This window comes from Sitophilus oryzae, unplaced genomic scaffold, assembly GCF_002938485.1.
Source record: "Sitophilus oryzae breed Bouriz unplaced genomic scaffold, Soryzae_2.0 scaffold_381_pilon_pilon, whole genome shotgun sequence".
Lineage (NCBI taxonomy): Eukaryota > Metazoa > Arthropoda > Insecta > Coleoptera > Curculionidae > Sitophilus > Sitophilus oryzae.
This window is the reverse complement of record NW_022146953.1, coordinates 1326814-1340650: the sequence shown is the minus strand read 5'-3', so window position 1 is coordinate 1340650 and position 13837 is coordinate 1326814. Positions and strand designations below refer to the sequence as shown.

Below are 13837 nucleotides of genomic sequence, written 5' to 3'. Positions count from 1 at the left end.
ATTAGTAAATATAGCAATAGCAAACATTAGACCAGCGTTTTCAAGATCAAATTCGATTTTCAATTCAAATATAATTCATTTACGGCGTAGAAAGCCTTGTCTAGTAAATACGAGTTCAATGCTTTGCGAAATGAAAAAAAATGATGTTATGGATTTGATTTCAAATGGCAGGTGATTGTGCATTTTTTTCGAGTTGTATAATATTGAACTTTGAACTAACTCTGAGCGTGGGGTAGGTAGATAAAGATCTTGCTCCGCGTTCCTGAGTGGATAAGTGTGAGATGGCCTTTCTTGACAAGCTTGTAACGTTTTTAGTTCGTTATATGTCTTTGATTATGATATATGATGTCTGGGCATAACCCTGTTATTGTTTGGCACAACCCTGGTATCGCTCTGTGGGAGCGCGCGCTGTCAACATCGCTTCTGTCAATTCTCTGTGATCTAACTTCACTTTTGGTTGGACCGTTTGGCCTCTTAGACGCCATTAGTCCCAGTGTTGAGAAATGGTGGTCATTTAAATCTGGCTGTATTATCTGAATCAGCTGCCGTTTCGAAGCTACAGGTAAAGCTGAGTTATTTTCCTTTTAGATTCGATATTATTAGTGAATATTTTTAGGGTACAGTTACGGATGTCCCAACTTGTATTTGTATTTGGCTGACACGTTGGCGTCCCTTTGCTTTTGTCCTCCAGAATGTCATTTGGAAGAAAGGACAGATTGTTTATTATTTATTGAGCCCTCGGAAGTATTTCGAGGTAGGTTCATTTTGTTTATTAGACGGTGTTTGATTTTAAACAAGAGTTTCGTGTTCTTAGGGTCTTACGGACGGACATTGTCTTACGGACAAGTGTCCAAGGTATGGACTATTTTTCAAGGTCCTAGTAGTGTTCTCTTGTGCCACTATCTTATGGACGGATGTCCCATGGACAAGTGTCCCCAGTAGGATTGATTTGTCTTACACATAGAGTGCCCCAGCGTGGATGTGGCTTGAGCCCCGTGCTGCTTCACCCCCATTTCTAAGCCTGGATCGCCGACAGACAGTACAGAGATGCTAGACCTCCTCGCGCTGCACTGTTTGAAGCAGGGTTACATAAAAGAACAGCTAAGTGTATATTTAAGTTCTAGTTTTGCATTTAACATCTAAAATGTTTTCAGTCTTAAACAGTAACGTACATTTTAAACAATAGCGTACAGACTATATTTAGTGGTTAGATTATTAAGGATATTTATGTCGATGCAGTAGTAAAAGTGTGATTTAGATTTTAGATTTCATAATATCACGCATTGTAATAGTATTACTTTCTATAGACATTATTATTACGCTATACTAACAGATGAATAACGAGATAGATTCTAGAATCTACAGGTTGCAACACATCTGATTTAACACCGTATAAATTTAACAATTTAAATAAAGTAATGCTACTTTTCCTATATTTTCTATAACGTTACACGCATTGTATTTTCTTTATAGTCTTTTCATAGAACGTATTTAATATTATTTACATATATAGTTTTACTCAACAAGTAACCACTATAATAATTATATTAACTGTACAATGCTATTTACCATCAGAATTCATCACGAATAAATATAGTCATTAGTTTTAAGTATTATACAACTGTGTTTTCTTTCTCTGTACATGCCTGGAGCCCAATATCTATATATCTTTTGTTTATTATTATTGATTAATTTTCTCTCTAGTGAAATACCTTATCCACGTCTGCTCTTCAGACGGTAGTTGTTTAAAAAACGCTACAAGCTGATACATGTTTACGTATTGGGCAAACGGATTCAAATATAAATAAGGAAAGAAGAGTCAATATTTTTAATTCTCTAAAAAAGCCCCGGCAATGAGTTCTGCTGTTTAGTCCCAGTGAATATCGAACAGCTCTCTTCTGGAGCTTGAAAATGCGGTCAAATTGAGCCGCACAACACGTACCCCAGAATGGAAGGGCATACCTGAGGTGCGACTCAAAAAAGTGCATAATAAACAGTTCTAGCCACTGACAAGTTAAGCTCCTTAGAAACAGACCTTAATGCAAAACAGGCAGAGCTCAATTTTTTCGACAAAGCTTCGATATGTATGTCCCATATCAGAGAATTGTCCACAACAAGCCCTAAGAATTTTACGGATTTTACGACGTCAATGGTGGTGTTGTCAAGTACAAAAGGCTGCAACGAGTTTTTATACGACAAAGCCTTAGTTTTAGAAATGTTGAGACTCAGGAGGGAATCGCACCAAGATTTAATGGTGATTAAGTCATTTGATATAATCCTATGAAGTGCCGCGATGTCCTTGTTGCTCCAAGTGAAGCTAGTGTCGTCCGCAAAAAGACATATTTTGCCACTGATGTTTATGTTAGCAATGTCGTTAATAAAAAGAAGAAACAAAATAGGGCCTAGTACTGAGCCTTGTGGTACTCCACATTCTATTGGCTTGCTAGAAGACAACGTGGTTCTACAATATCTCAGCGTGGTGCTACACCTCTGTGTGTAGTTGATGGATGAATTATGTTAATAGTGCAAAATATTGTGATATTTTAGATCGTTTTCTTCTTGAAACGACTCATGTTTTATATCCAGAGGTGTGGCGTTTTCAGCAGTATAATGCAAGAAGTTTTAACGCTTGAAGGGGGATTAAATATATTTATAAACTCCCTAAGAGACCTAAATAGCTACAAGCTTCAGAAATCTCTCATTACGATGCACATTTTTTAATATTATGCCTTTATGAAATTGCTTAATGGGAACCAGGCTTGTTTTGTCAGATTTTGACGTTTTAATTTAATAAAAGACACGCAAGCAAGCAACTTGGAAACCTGATCACGCAATTATTATAATAGAAAAATTAGGGAAATTAAATACCCGCTATGGAAAATTTCGTTGAAAGAAAATGGGTATTTAGCTGGGGATAAATATATACACAGCACAGTTGTAATTACAAAAAGAGTATATCATTATTTTAATGGTTATGATCGATGGAAAGAAGAATTTGGATTAATTATGAGGTTAGGAATTAATTATTGTTCGAAATAATAATAGTAAAAGTATTTTTTGAATATAAATAGTATAAGAGGGAACATCCGATATACTATTTATTATTATTTCATACTTTATCACCGAGAATTTTTAACAAAACTTTTAAAATTATTACATTTTTTTACGTTCCACTCTATTCGCAGTTATGTATGCATGGTGAATTATTTCGAGGAAAGGAATAATAGAAAATGTAACAGCTGTTTTCTAAAATAGCAAAATTTCCCATTAATTTTCCACTGCAGGAATGGAAATGTGCTTCCTGGATTTTTTTCGGGGCAGCTCGAAAATAAAAAAGCAAATGATTTATTTCAGCTTTCCTGCGTATAATAGTAATATACAACACAACTGCTGAAACGTTGCTGTTAGTTTTCCGCGCAATTTTTTATTCTGGAAAGTTTTCAGGAGTTATTAATTTAACATAATAAAAAGAATGAATTTTATTTTTCTTTTGTAATATACACAGCACCACAAATACCAGTGAGTACAAACGAAAAAAGTGAGTACCTACCACTTGAGTACCACAAGGCTTAGTACTAGGCCCTATTTTGTTTCTTCTTTTTATTAACGTCATTGCTAACATAAACTTGGAGCAACAAGGACGTCACGGCACTTCATAGGATTATATAAAATGACTTAATCACCATTAAATCTTGGTGCGATTCGAACCTCCTGAGTCTCAACATTTCTAAAACTAAAGCTTTGTCGTATAAAAACTCGCTACAGCCTTTTGTACTTAACAACACCACCATTGACGTCGTAAAATCTGTAAGATTCTTAGGGCTTGTTGTAGTCAATTCTCTGAAATGGGAAATGTATATCGACGGTTTGTCGAAAAAATTAAGCTCTGCCTGTTTTGCATTAAGATATGTTTCTAAGGAGCTTAACTTGTCGGTGGCTAGAACTGTTTATCATGCACTTTTTGAGTCGCACCTCAGATATGCCCTTTCATTCTGGGGTACGTGTTGTGCGACTCAATTTGACCGCATTTTCAAGCTCCAGAAGAGAACTGTTGTCCGCATTTTCAAGCTCCAGAAGACAGCTCTCTTCTGGAGCTTGAAAATGCGGTCAAATTCATATTGCTCCATTTTGCCATTCTTCCTGGTTAATAGCTCTGTCTCTCATGTACTGGTCTACTCCATCTAACCACGTAGTTGTAGGTCTTCCTCTTTTCCTTCTACTTTGGGGACGATATTCCATTGCCCTTTTTGGCCATCTTTCCCCTCCCATTATTTTTACGTGCCCATACCATAGTAGCTGTCTCGATTCGATGTTGTCGGTGCTGGTATATATTCGCCTTGTTCTTTGCCTGATCTCCTCATTTCTAATGTGTTCCATCCTTGATATGCGACATGCTCTTCTGAGAAAGTCCATCTCCACTGACTCGACCATCCTTCTTTCTTTTGCTGGAAATTGCCAGCATTCGGCACCGTATGTTAAAATTGGATCTACGATTGCTTTGTAAATCCTTATCTTTGTTTGGATGGATGTTTTATTTGACCACAGGAGAGGGTTTAAAAGACCGATTACTTTCTTACCTTGTTGAACTCTACTATGTATATCTTTCTTGGAGTTCCCTTCTTCAGATATAATACTTCCTAAATATTTATATTCGCTACATCTTTTAATTTCATGTATGTGTAGTTCAGGATCATCAGTTTGTTCTTCTCCTACTTTCAGGTATTCGGTTTTTGTGAGGTTATATTGAGTCCCCATCTGTCGTATTCTTTCTCAAGTTTCCTCAACATATAGTCGGCATCCTCCTCACAACCTGCAACAATAACTTGGTCGTCTGCAAAGAACAAGGTCGATAGACAGTGGTTGTCAATCCTCTATTTCCATAGCTCTACTCTTCCTTCTCCAGTTTTTCAATGCCTCCTGGATATATATTTTAAATAAGGTACGTGATAAACTGCACCCCTCTCTAAGTCCTTTAGATGTCAGGAAGGATTCCGATAGGAACTTCCCCTGTCTTTCCCCAGGACTTTTTTAAAAAATTAAAAATATTAACTCTTCCTTCCTTATTTATATTTGAATCCGTTTGCTTAATACTTATAAGTAAGCATATATCAGCTTCTCAAGACAGGCCATCTCACACTTATCCACTCAGGAACGCGGAGCAAGATCTTTATCTACCTACCCCACGCTCAGAGTTAAAAGTTCAATATTATACAACTCGAAAAAAATGCACAATAACTTGCCATTTGAAATCAAATCCATAACATCATTTTCTTCATTTCGCAAAGCATTGAAATCTTATTTACTAGACAAGGCTTCCTACGCCGTAAATGACTTATATTTTGATAATCGAATTTAATCTTGTAAATACTGGTCTAATATTTGCTATTACTATATTTACCAATAACATCGAAATAAATTCATCTAGAGGCCATTGATATTTACTATAAACTTACTAAATATTTTTGAGTATTATTTTTGTTTTTTTATTTTTTGACATTGTAAACATTTATAAATGTTTACTTTAAACAATAAGACTGACAATGTTATTTGTATAATGTTTTGTATTCTCTTTTGTTTGTTTGTTTGTTTTCTTTACCTTTGTCTATCAAATTGTAAAATATTTTGACAATAAAGGCGTTTATTTTTTTATATAATGAATGGAAATAGAAATAATAAGCCTAAATCTAAATATCTATAGAACTAACAAGACCTTCGATCAGAAGAATCTATTTATCTATTTCCTAATTTCCTATCTATTTAACTTAATACTTAATAGTTAATAGAAATCAATACATTTTAAAATATAATGTTTAAAAATATTAAAAAAAATAAAAAAGATATATTTTTAGATGATTTTCTATCTTTAAGTGAACATTTGCGCACCACCCTGTATATCTAACTCAATCCAATTATTGATTTCGAGGCTACGCGGAGCATCTGCACCTGCAACTTTTGGGCAGGTCAGGCGTTTTGATTTCCTATCTAATTTTTCCGGCGTTTTCTTTTCGGGGCGCGCTATTTCTGAAGAAAATAAATTGGGCCAGAGAAAATGGAATTTTCTATCCGGAAGGAGAAAATTCGGACAACGTTTCGTGATTTGCAGCGGAACTGAGCATCAGAAATTTCAAATTTGTGCGGATTATTTCGTGATTTATGTGTATCGCCATATCTCTCTTGTTTATTGCGCAGAAACTAGAACGAGGTTTTGATTGGACTTAAAAGAAAATTAGTCACGTGTTCTATAGTGTTAGAATTTAGAATTTAGAATAAATGGGAGGGGGTTAATCTCTGCGACCTTAGAGATCTATTGTGTTCCCCTTTCTTGAGTTATAACTCATCATACGGTCCCAGGACTTCCTACGGAGACCCGTGACCTTCACAGTCGAGGAGCTACGACCCAGGCCGGGTAGACGAAACGGTAGCTTGTGTCGCCTGTTGGGTTTAGAGGTAGGAGGTAGGCTCCCGACCCTTGGAGGAGATGGTAGCTTGTATGCCACTTGCGGAGGATGGTTTCACGCAAGTGTCAGCCACCTCTCCTGTAGTTCTCTTTGGGTTTGGCCCCTTAGAACTTTCATTGTTCCTGTTCCCAGTGTCGCTAGGGGGTTTCCGCACAGCTTCACCGGTGATGTTTTTATTACTATTATTACAAGATCTCATAGTGTTTCTATGAGTCACTAGGGACAGTCGGCCCACTTCTACAGAGCCCCGCATGTAGAAGTAAGGGGTAAAATACAATGGGGTGCCCCCCGATGCCCCAAGGTTGAGGCTGTCCGTAGCCCCGCCCGGTATCGTTATATGTCTTGGTGCAATTCCCTGGCCACGACACTACAGTCAGGGACAAGACGATGAGTGAGATGCTTCTTAGACCAAGCCAAGTGCTAGAGGGGATTCCCCCCAGCACCTGACCAGGAGCTTCCCCACCAACGGCAAGGTCTTGCATCTCCTAGGGGAAGAACTTTTAGATACTAGTGCCTAAAAGAATGTCACTTCGAATCTCAAGTAAATATCAAAAACTTTCACTTTCGAAACGCTTTCACAAAAAGTTTTTTTAAAAATTCATAGAAAATTTGAAATATTCATAATTAAAAAGCAATCTGTTTAAGGGTAAACAGGGAGTTATAACTAGGGAGTTATACTATCCGCTAAAATATTAACGCTATTTATTTAAGAGACAGCCTGTATAGCATTCAGTTTATAACGCTTCAACTTTGTATGTTGTACGTTAGATTGAGCGAAATAAACCGTATCTTTTACAATTTACCCTGCCCGACGAAAAACTACACTAAAAGCTATAAATAATAGAGAGCAGCAATATTTTACGCCTTCTTTCGAGGCGCTCGCCGTAAGAATGCATTTATTTTCGGATAAAGGTGCACCCAATTGCATTATGCAACCGGCGGCGCATCCTACAGTCCCCAATTATACATCTTTTATGATGTCGGGCTGGAGATAAGTTTGCAACACTGAGTCATCCTTGATCTTATTTACAGCCATAAAAATATTGTTGTAGTTTAAAATAGAGACATATGGTTTGTTAAATTGAGAGTTGAAATAAAAGGTTTTATGTCAATTTGGTGGTAAAACACTACCAAATTTAAGATAGGGACATTGGAAGACTACATTTGTAACCTGGAATGGTCTAGGACGTTCGAAGAAATTTCTTAAGACTTAATTTTAAGACTTACAGTTTACCATTAGCTGAAGAAGTATGATTCTTGGATTGGAGGGTATAAATCCATTATTAAATAACATTATTATCATCAAAAGAATATATTAAAACCGAATTATAACGAGAAAAATGTCCTGGACTGGGTCCTCTTGAACTGGATGGCATTTATCCATCAGCAGTTTACCATTAGCTGAAGAAGTATGATTCTTGGATTGGAGGGTATAAATCCATTATTAAATAACATTATTATCATCAAAGGAATATATTAAAACCGAATTATAACGAGAAAAATGTCCTGGACTGGGTCCTCTTGAACTGGATGGCATTTGTCTATCAGCAGTTTACCATTAGCTGAAGAAGTATGATTCTTGGATTGGAGGGTATAAATTTATTATTAAATAACATTATTATCATCAAAAAAATATTCTAAAACCGAATTATAACGAGAAAAATGTCCTGGACTGGATCCCCTTGAACTGGATGGCATTTGTCCATCAACAGTTTACCATTAGCTGAAGAAGTATGATTCTTGGATTGGAGGGTATAAATCCATTATTAAATAACATTATTATCATCAAAAGAATATATTAAAACCGAATTATAAGGAGAAAAATGTCCTGGACTGGGTCCTCTTGAACTGGATGGCATTTGTCCATCAGGAGTTTACCATTAGCTGAAGAAGTATGATTCTTGGATTGGAGGGTATAAATCCATTATTAAATAACATTATTATCATCAAAAGAATATATTAAAACCGAATTATAAGGAGAAAAATGTCCTGGACTGGGTGCTCTTGAACTGGATGGCATTTGTCCATCACCAGTTTACCATTAGCTGAAGAAGTATGAATCTTGGATTGGAGGGTATAAATCCAGTATTAAATAACATTATTATCATCAAAAGAATATATTAAAACCGAATTATAACGAGTAAACTTTCCTGGACTGCGTCCTCTTGAACTGGATGGCATTTGTCCATCAGCAGTTTACCATTAGCTGAAGAAGTATGATTCTTGGATTGGAGGGCATAAATTCATTATTAGATAACATTATTATCATCAAAAGAATATACTAAAACCGAATTATAACCAGAAAAATGTCCTGGACTGGGTCCTCTTGGCAGCATAATCGATTCCATTAAATACATACACATGTTATATTATGATATAATTCTGATGAAATAAATAAGGAAAAACTTAATACAAAATATTAGAACAGAAAAATGAAATGTATGCTCTAGTTAACATTAGTTAAATAATGAAAAAACATATACTTTACCTTTAATAACATTCTTTGTCACAAAATTTACGAACCAAAATATTATCAATGCATCTCGAATGGTAGTCTAAAAGCTATTATCTAACAGCTATCACCTCTGGTCGTCGCCCGATTTCCCTCTCCCTAGTTTGTGAATAATTTATAAAAATAATAATTATATTTGTGTATACAGAGAGTCTTAAAAATGAATGTTTTGAATTTAAAGAAATATGTCTATTTTTAAATATATCACTGGTTGTATTAAACTTCTATTTGTCGTTTAAAGGACCTTTAAAGGAGTGCTTTTAGTTTGTTGTTTTCCTCGTGCCAATTATTTTTTTCTGTCAAAATCGTTGCTCTATATTTCTATTAATGTCCCCTATCGTGAAAATCCGTGTAGGCCGTAATGGTTTTTATATGTTGACTCGAGCGATAACCCGGCATCACGTAAAACAAATGCAGTATTTATTTTAAATAAAACTGTTATTTGTTCCGGAACGGACTCGGAATTTGATAAAATTCGAAAAAATGAGTATAAATATAAGCTTGGGGATGTTGCGATGCGATAATAATTTCAATTTTTGTTTTCCCAAATTCGTGTGGACATTATAAAACAGCGCTGAATATTTATGAGCTGCCGATGGATGTCAGTCATGGTAGTCGTTTCCATTAGAGGGTTTTTTAGTTTTTTTATAGTTCTGGTATTTAATACTTGATAGATCAGTGCACTAATAATAATTATACAAAGTGGTATAGAAAATAAAACACCCACTAAAAGGTATCTAATTTTCGAAAAAAATATTTCTTACACATTTTCAAAGGCCTTAGAAAAATAGTCATAAAATTATGAAAATTTCAGAATTTGTAGGAACATTTTTGAAAGGTGAACCATCTTGGTTTTGTGAGAGAATTCATTTTTTGGACCCTTGTTTTTCAGTTATTTTTATGAAGGTTAAAATTACAATACTATACTACAATGGTTTATATTTTCTTATTCTACATCCTTAAGTTAGTAAATAACATCAGTTTTAAGAAAATCGGTGACATGATATGATGTATGGAAAAAAGTCGAAAATGCCCATTTTTGGCTATTTTTACCCATTTTCAAAGGCGCTAGAAAAATAGTCAAAATAGTCGTAAAATTATACAAATTTTAACAATTATAGAAAATTTTATGTAGATTCAGAATATATACACCTTTAAATGCTTAAGTACCTTGGCTGTGTAAGAAAATTAATTTTTTGAACCCTTGTATATCAGCTATTTCCTGATAATGGTTAAAAAGTCCCCTAAGTCTATCACTGTTCACATAAGACTACAATTGCCTATATTTTCTTATTCTACACCTTTTTGTTAGTAAATAACAGTAGTTTAAAAAAAATCGGTGACATGACAAAAATCGAAAATTTTGTATAGAAAAAAGTTGAAAAAATGCCCATTTTTAACTATTTTTTAGTATTTTCAAAGGCTTTAGAAACATAGTCATAAAATTACAAAAATTTGAGCATTTGTAGGAAATTTTACGTAGATTTAGAGAAAATGGCTTTGTGAGAAATTTTCTTAATCTATATATTTTAGTTAGTAAATAATAGCAGTTTTAAGAAAAGCAATTTTCATGACTATATGTATCGAAAAAAATTGTGTATAAATAAAAGCTTTTTGATGTTGAGATGAGATAATAATTTCAATTTTTGTTGCTGAAACTCGTAGGGGCATTAAAAAATAACGTTGGATATTTATGAGGTGCCAATGGATGTCAATCACGGTAGTAGTTTCCATTAGAGGGTGTTCGAGTTTTGTTTTTACACTTTTTTTAAGTGCTTTTATACTCGACAGATCAATATACAAATAATATCGTACGTGATCTATTAAAAGGTATTTGATTTTATTGATTTTTATCAAAGTCAACTAATTTTGGGCTATTTTTACTGATTTTTTTAATTTAGTAAGGTCTTTCGTTTAGTAAGGTTTTAGAAAAATAGTAGACATAGTCCTAAAATTATGAAATTAGCAGTATTTGCATGAAATTTTATGTAGATTCAGAATAGATACATAGATTTGAAAGCTCAGGGACCTTGGCTTTGTGAGAAAATTAATTTTTTAGACCATTGTTTGTCAGCTATTTTTGATGAACTCGACAGATCAATATACAAATAATATAGTACGTGATCTATTAAAAGGTATTTGATTTTATTGATTTTTATCAAAGTCGACTAATTTTGGGCTATTTTTACCGTTTTTTTTTAATTAGTAAGGTCTTTCATTTAGTAAGGTCTTAGAAAAATAGTAAACATAGTCCTAAAATTATGAAATTAGCAGTATTTGCATGAAATTTTATGTAGATTCAGAATAGATACATAGATTTGAAAGCTCAGGTACCTTGGCTTTGTGAGAAAATTAATTTTTTAGACCATTGTTTGTCAGCTATTTTTGATGAAGGTTAAAACGTCCCCTATGTCCATACTGATCTTATGAATTTACATTGGCCCATATTTTCTTATTCTACACCTTTTAGTTAGTAAATTACAGCAGTTTTAATAAAATCAGCAAAGTCGAAAAAATTTCAATTTTTAGAATACCTTTTACTCATTTTTAAAAACTTGGAAAAATATTAAATATACACAGAAAATTATAAAAAATTCAGCACTTGCAAGAGCACCACAATTTACTCTATATTACAATTATTAGTATGAAATTGTGTCAATCTTGGGTTCATATCTCAATGATAGGAATTTAAAAAAAAACATTCAGGGACCAAAAAATAATAAATAATAATAGTCTATACCTTTGTGATGGGTTCATTTCCTGAAGAAAACTCTGGGGATTTTCACCACAGCGAAAACCTGTAAAGAAAATAAATCTAATAATAACAAATAATAATCTAATAATGAACAAATCTTTTATTATATATATTGGTTCAAATTTGAAACATTTATCATTCATAAAACGTCCATGTATAAATAGACTATTATTAACAATAAATAAATTTAATAAGAAATAAAGAATCATTACAAAATTTTTATATTTAAATTTTATGAAGCAGAAATATCATAAACCAGATAATATAAAAGTATTAATTAGATAAATTTTGTTGACACAGACAGCAAAAATACAGTTTTGTTGTTTTTTTATACTATTCTATATGAAATTTAATTAAAAATTTTTATTCTCCAACACTTTCCGGAGTTAAACGCTTATATTCATTGTGTGAAAATGAAAATTAAATTTATTAAAATTAATTTTAATACCCAAGGCTTCTAGACGTTTTTTTAGACAAAAATACCACAAAATGATGTTTTAGAATCAGAATTGTTAATTAAAAATTTATTTATAATTTTTTTTTAATTTTATGTTGTTGATCTACGCCTTCTAATTAGTTAATAGCAGTAATTTTATCACCCTGTACAGGGTGGGTCAAATTCGACGCTTTTAAATGGAAACACCCTTTTCTATAGGAGATAGACGAAAACTAATATCGGTGTCTGGAGCTCAATTATTGTCAAAAACATGATCGTGAAAACCGCATATCGATATCTGTTACCGTTTCGGAGTTACGGGGTGTTTTTCAAAAATATGCATTTTTAACAAATCGCTGTAACTTTTTTGCTATGGAAAATTTTGTATTTTTATATTATTATATTATTAACTTTTCCAAAGCACCATTTTACGTAGAATTTAATGGTTTCAGTATAATTTTTTTAAAATTAATAATTTAAGAATTATCAACAGAAAATTTGATTTTTTATATGGGACACTCTGTATATTTTTAATTTATTGAAAAGAATTTAAAATTACCTTTCCAAAAATATAACACACTTGATATTTTGCTCGATTCCTCTAAGAGATAAATAAAATAATATTTGCTATGAGAGATGCAGAATTTTATAACAATTTAAAATATATTTACCCAACATCAACACATTTAAACTATATCTAATAACAATAAAAATAAATAGCAAACCAAGACATGAGATTTTGCTACAGTTGTTCAACATATCAACCGTCTTCTGTTATAGACAGACGGGGAGTTTTTGAACATTTCTCGCGGAATTCATTAACTCAGTGGGGGTGAAAGATACCCTCTCATAACTGCTAAGTATTTCTAATTCTTGTCTAGATTATACGGAAGAATAAGGAACCTTTATTCTTCCGCAAATATATCCATAGGATTAGATCCATGGGCACGAAGTCAGGCGACCTCGACGGCCAACGGCTGGAATCTTGGTTAGATGAGATGAATGGTTATTCAATTATTCTTGAAATTGGCTGCAAAAATTTGCTGATAACTTCAGCGTTCAGAGGCGGTGCGTCTTGCTGGAAAAATATGTTTTCGAGTTCCATTAAGGGCATATCATCAATAAGGGGTCCAAAGCCTACTAGTTAAAAGTGGCGAACTTTTAAAAATTCTGTATTTCCAAGGGGACTATAACAAAATATCAAGTGCGCTATATTTTTGGAAAGGTAATTTTAAATTCTTTTCAGTTAATTAAAAATATAGAGGGTGTCCCAAATAAAAAATCATTTTTTCTGTTGACAACTCTTAAATTATTAATTTTAAAAAAAATATACTTAAACCATTAAATTCTACGTAAAAAGGTGCTTTGGAAATGTTTTCATAGAAATACAAAATTTTTCATGGCAAAAAAGTTACAGCGATTTGTTAAAAATGCACATTTTTGAAAAACACCCCGTAACTCCGAAACGGTAGCAGATATTAATGTGCGGTTTTCACCATCATGTTTTTGATAAAAATTGAGCTCCAGACGCCGATATTAGTTTTCGTCTACCTCCTATAGAACAGGGTGTTTCCATTTAAAAGCGTCGAATTTGACCCACACTGGACATTTTATTTAATTAAAAATATATTTTTTTATTTTGCAACCATTACTTTTCATTAAACTCGCATGACTAT

General features: G+C 33.2%; 1 protein-coding gene across 1 annotated transcript in view; it reads left to right on the top strand.

The window, feature by feature from the left end:
- The window catches only part of LOC115885373 (lachesin-like), a 99261-nt gene that overhangs the window by 15836 nt on the left and 69588 nt on the right, over positions 1–13837 (top strand). The gene's annotated exons all lie outside the window — the stretch shown is intronic.